Source organism: Bos indicus, chromosome 13 (assembly GCF_029378745.1).
Source record: "Bos indicus isolate NIAB-ARS_2022 breed Sahiwal x Tharparkar chromosome 13, NIAB-ARS_B.indTharparkar_mat_pri_1.0, whole genome shotgun sequence".
NCBI classification, from domain to species: Eukaryota; Metazoa; Chordata; class Mammalia; order Artiodactyla; family Bovidae; genus Bos; species Bos indicus.
The window spans coordinates 21901925-21908269 of NC_091772.1; positions in this window are offsets into that span (position 1 = coordinate 21901925).

A 6345-nucleotide genomic window follows, 5' to 3' on the forward strand; every position below is an offset into this window, starting at 1 on the left:
ACGAATGTATAAAACATCAACTGTGTGATGATCTTTTGGAACTAAGCTCACCACTGGGACGAAAAAGGCTGACTTCCTTCTAGGCAGCATATAATGCAGAACAACAGCAGTGGACCTAAAATAAATATGCTTGGATGTGCCACTTTCTTAGACATTTATTATAAGTTACCGTTTTACAATCTGAAGTTTCAAGAAGTTTTTTGACATAATTGAGGACAGACATGAAAATAGCTATGTTGTAAAATCTATATAGCTGAGATTCTTTTTTTAAGGCAATACATAGTTTATCAAAATCCTTGGTTGGTCTGATTAAAAAGCCGACCTGCCTAGAAATGTAAGGAAATGAAGTTAGCCTGGTGAAGCTGAGGAATGCGCAAGTGATGGGAGAAAAACCCTTAAAAACATCAATGCCCTAAATAAGTGGAGAAAAAAAAAAGAAAGCTTTCACCTGAAGTGATCAACCTGCGTTCTTTTTCCACCTGTTTTTCATTAGGTTTGGAGACAACTTGCTTCTGGAAAGTGGCATAATCTATTATGTGCACGCATGCTCAGTAGTGTCCAACGCTTGGCGACTCCATGGCCAGGCTCCTCTGTCCATGGGACTTTCCAGGCAAGAATGCAGGAGTGGGTTGTCAATTTCTCCCCCAGGGGATCTTCCCGACTCAGGAATCAAACCCACATCTCTTGTGTCTCCTGAATTGGCAGAGCTGGTTGTTTATCACTGAGCCACCTGGGAAGCCCTAATCCATTATAAGCACCTAAATGCAATAAAGACTTAAAAAATGTCACTTGCCTGGACTTATTACCAAATGTCTCTGTTTCAACGAACTTAAAGTGTAATCCTTGAATAGTGTAAAAAGGCACCTGATTAAAAAAAGAGAACCTTGTGTATAGCTCAATCTCAGCCCCCCCCGGGTCCTTGAGTCACATAAGCCGAGTTATGTAACTTTTTTTGCCTTCATTATCCTCATGCTTAAAGTCAAGTGTCCAAATTAGATGCTGTCAATGTTACAGGGTTATCAAACATGTAAAGTTCTTAGAGCATTGAGTCCCTAGTGAAAACACAAAGAATTGTTATTTTCATCACTGAAATGTATGATTCTCTTGTTCAGAGCCTTCTCAGCATCTCCAGCCATCTTCAGAAATCCAGTTTATTCTAATAGAACTAGCCATTATCTTAAGTCCTTTGTGATCCTGTCAACCCTTGGAAATCAGAATGGTTTGGTTCTCCACAATATGGGCATGAATAAATCTTTCCTGCCCACACCAGACTTTGAGACATATTCTAGAGCAAGGGGAAGAAAAGAGAGTATCTTCTCAGGGGCACCCTAACTCCTCTGTGACTTGTTAATATGTTCTGCAGTTTTCCAGGAAAATTTTACCCATAACCCCTCTCTGTGCATCCCATTGGCAATATCCCTCCATGCTGGAATTAAAACCAAGCAGTATGAAATTTTAGAAAGTTCTTCCTTTTCTGTGAATCCATTGTTTCAAATCTGCATATTAAATTATTTCACAACAGAAATTTTATTTGGTAAGAAAATGCAGATTGTTAGATGATAGAGAGATAGTTAGAAATGAACATGAACTAAAAGGAAGTCTGCCAATAAGACTTTCTTCCAATAAATATCAAATTTGGAACTTGGTTTTATATCAATTCCTTAGCGGGACATGCTGATGTTTTCTTAATCTGAAAGAAATAGGCATGTCTATGTGAGAGAAGAAGAGGGAGGTCTTAGGTGAGCAATCAGTATCCATCAGAATTTTTTTAATCCAATTTAATTTTGGTGGCTTAATTATTCCTGAGGTCTGGCAATTTTGACAAACTGCTGAAATACATCAAATACAAGTGGCAGAGCTGAAGACAAGACCCAGTTTGAGACTTATAACTAGAAAATGATAGAACAGTGAAGGCAGAGGACACTTCCTGGAAGAATTAAGAAACAGAAGTGCAGCTCCAGACTTTGATCCTTAATGAGGGCGGTTTGAGCTTCCCAGGTGGCACAGCGGTAAAAAGTCCACCTGCCAAGTGGGAGACGGGGGTTTGATCCCTAGGTTGGGAAGATCCCCTGGAAAAGGAAATGGCAATCCACTCCAGTGTTCTTGCCTGGCGGGCTACAGTCCATGGTGTCTCAAAGAGTGAAACATGATTAAGCGTGCACGCATGAGGGCATTTTAGGTAGAGGTGTAAACAGATGTCTCAATTCCTGAAATCATCATTGTTTCAACTGCTCATTAATATATTCCTCTAGATAATTTTAGGTCTGCGAAGCAAAGAAGGGCAAAAAACTTAAAAAGAACTGTGGGGCAGACTTCCTGAGCCCCTTAAGGATTTGCCAAGGGTCAGGGTGGGAGGCTGAGCATACTTTTTGGCTAAATAAGAAAAAATTTTGTTGCCAGTAAGCCAGAAACCTAAGTGGTCTCACTACTCTGCTGTTCAGCACAGGGCAAAAAGACCAACAAAATCTGCAGCACTGGGGAACTTCATCAGTAAATGAAGTGCTATATAAGGGAATAATGTCTATTTTTTTCTGGCTTGGAACACAAAAACTGTCCTGATCCTATTATAAATAAGATTCTTATTAGTGGAATTTTAACCCAATGAAGCTCAGACTTTAGAGCAGGAAGAATATTAAAAATACACATTCTCTTTCACTTTTGACATTATTTTTGTGTGTTTTTCCTATGAAAATGCATAGGTCCTTCATGAAATTTTCGGAAGATGCAACCACGGGCAAAGAATAAAATACAAATGTCCTGCAACCCCAAGACCTGGTGATGAATTCAGTTAACAGCAAGTGTCCTTATAGGGCAATGTGTCCTTGTGACACAGGATTGCTTTATTAAGCTGCTATCTAGTCACATAGGAAGGGGGCAGTTTTAAAAGTGAACATTTTTATTAAAATAAAGTTCTCTTACCATTTCTGGGAAAAATTATATTCATACATATTCATAAGTGTTTGACTAAAAATGTCCTTCTGATACCAGAGAAAAGATTCACTTTCTCAGTTGGTTATTTGTGCAATGTTCTGTGAGACTTTTTTCTTTTCTTTTTTTAAACTACCTTAGCTTAGTTTCTGTGGTTTGGGGGGGAATCTAATCCATTACTAAGACATATGATTTATTCCGATTTCCTTATTTCTTCCACCAACAGCAAAATTGCACACCATCATCTGTTAGCAGAACTATGGCAGTGATTATTTAATCTGTCCAGTATAGTGATGAGTAAAAGATTGCAGACCTATTACTCTCAAGCTGATATGCTGCCATGTGATAAAATACCACACAATCCCACCTAGTATTCAAATATAGAAGTGCATCAAAGTAAGTTTTAATTGAATGTTTCATCTTTCTTCTTCACTTTCGTACTTAATAGAGGCAAATAGTTGGAGAAGGCAATGGCACCCCACTCCAGTACTCTTGCCTGGAAAATCCCATGGATGGAGGAGCCTGGTAGGCTGCAGTCCATGGGGTCACGAAGAGTCGGACACGACTGAGCAACTTCACTTTCACTTTCCTGCATTGGAGAAGGAAATGGCAACTCACTCCAGTGTTCTTGCCTGGAGAATCCCAGGGACGGGGGAGCCTGGTGGGCTGCCGTCTATGGGGTCGCACAGAGTTGGACACGACTGAAGTGACTTAGCAGCAGCAGCAGCAGCAGAGGCAAATAGGGAGGAAAAAAACTTTTTGTTACATTCTAGAAATAGTCACAAAATTTCACTGGGACATTTCATTAGACTTCCTGATGAGAGAGAATTCGGGTAGAGAGAAAGGGAGAGAAAAAGGGGAAAGTGTGAGAAGAGTGACATCATCCAAGAGGCCAGGGACAAACCAGTAATGTTTCCTTGGTAGAGTTGTCAGTTTTGTAAAGTTGGTTCAAAATGGATTTTTTTTTTTAAATATTTGGAAGTGCACTGGTTACCCACCTACACACAGGGACCTGTGTCCACATGGCCCTGTCTGCTCACAAGGCCCTCACACCCATATCAGTTGTGCTGCTACTATTAGGATCTATTTCTACCCTCAGGATCCGTTCAACACTGAATCTGTGGGGTTTTCCCACACCGACAATCAGTTCTCTAACTCTCCAGACACCAACTGGGTATCCAAGGATTCTATCCAGTTGTGACACTAACCACCCCCAAGGGCTCAGTCCCATAGGACCACCCCCACCTCAGATATCAACCACAAGTCTGGGTTCCCTGTACTGCTGGCTGATCTGCTATAAGGCCAGGGACAGCACCATCCTCTCCTCAGTGTGATAATTTGCTGTAATGCTTACAGGTCTCAAGAAAACAGGTTAGGTGCTATTCCTGCTTTATTATTAAGGATACAACTCAAGAACAGCCAGATAGAAGAGATGTGTAGGCCAAGGCATGCTGGCTTTTTAGACTCTTTCTTTGGTATTTGATATTCTGTAATGTATTTGATATTTTCTAATATATTCTTGCTGGAGAAAGAAATGACAACCCACTCCTGTATTCTTGCCTGGAGAATCCCATGGACAGAGGAGGCTGGCAGGCTACAGTCCATGGGGTCGCAAAGAGTTGGACACGACTGAGCAACTGAACATGCAATATATTCTTGGGCTTCCCTGATGGCTCAGATGGTAAAGAATCTGCCTGCAATGCAAGAGACCTGGGTTCTCTGACTGGATCTTTGAGACAGGATCTGAAAGATCCCTTGGAAAAGGAAATGACAACCAACTCCAGTATTCTTGCATGGAGAATTCCACAGACAGAGGAGCCTGATGGGCTACAGTTCATGGGGTCACAAAGAGTTGGACATGACTGAATGACTAACACTTTCACTTTCACTTCACTTCACTTCAATATTTTCTTGAATTTATTGAATATATTCAATATGATTGTATTCCCATATTATCTCCTCCAGACTTATTACACTGATAGCTATGTCTTTATGTCATATTAAATTCAACACTTTAGATTAGATCTAAACAATTTGGATTAGATTTAGATCTTGTGCTTCCAGTTTCAGTTTTTTTGTTTGTTTCTTTGTTTTAAATCTGGGAGATTTCTATCTTCTGAAGGGACATTTACAAATGGAATGATCTTATCTATCATGTTCAATTATATAGTTCAATTAAATATTTAAGTTTCAAGGGGTACCCTTATTTAACTGTGCGTCAAGTTTCTGAGAGAAATTCATTATTGTTGCTGCTAAATGATTCATGGGGTGTGATAGTGGGTCAGTGTGTTGCTGCATTGGGTTCTGAACACCTGGCAATAAATGAGAAGGATACGTAACAGAACCAGACCACAGAACATCAGGACTAGAAAGAACCTTTGGAAATTTCCTAGTCACGTTAAACAGAGAACATAAAACTCAAGACCACAGCATTGTCTAACTCAATGAAACTAGGAGCCATGTCGTGGAGGACCACCCAAGACAGACAAGTAATGGTGAAGAATTCTGACAAAATGTGTTCCACAGGAGAAGGGAATGGCAAACCACTTCAGATTCTTGCCTTGAGAACCCCATGAACAGTATGAAAAGGCAAAAAGACAGAACACTGAAAGATGAACTCCCCAGGTCGGTGGATGCCCAATATGCTACTGGAGATCAGTGGAGAAACAACTCCAGAAAGAATGAAGAGAGAAAGCCAAAGCAAAAACAACACACAGTTGTGGATATTACTGGTGGTGGAAGCAAGGTCTGATGCTGTAAAGAGCAATATTGCATAGGAACCTGGAATGTTAAGTCCATGAATCAAGGCAAACTGGAAGTGGTTAAACAGGAGATAGCAAAAGTGAACATCGACATTTTAGAAATTAGCAAACTAAAATGGACTGGAATGGGTGAACTTAATTCAGATGACCATTATATCTACTACTGTGGGCAAGAATCCCTTAGAAGAAATGGAATAGCCTCATAGTCAACAAAAGAGTCCAAAATGCAGTACTTGGATGCAATCTCAAAAATGACAGAATGATCTCTGTTTGTTTCCAAAGTAAACCATTCAATATCACAGTAATCCAAGTCTATGCCCCGATGAGCAATGCTGAAGAAGCCAAAGTTGAGCAGTTCTATGAAGACCTACAAGACCTTCTAGAACTAACACCCCCAAAAGATGTCCTTTTCATTCTAGGGGACTGAAATGCAAAAGTAGGAAGTGAAGAAATACCTGGAGTAACAGGTAAATTTGGTCTTGGAGTACAAAATGAAGCAGGTAAAAGCTAACAGAGTTTTGCCAAGAGAACGCACTAGTCATAGCAAACACCCTCTTCCAACAATACAAGAGAAGACTCTACACATGAACATCACCAGATGGTCAATACTGAAAGCAGATTGATTATATTCTTTGCAGCCAAAGATGGAGAAGCT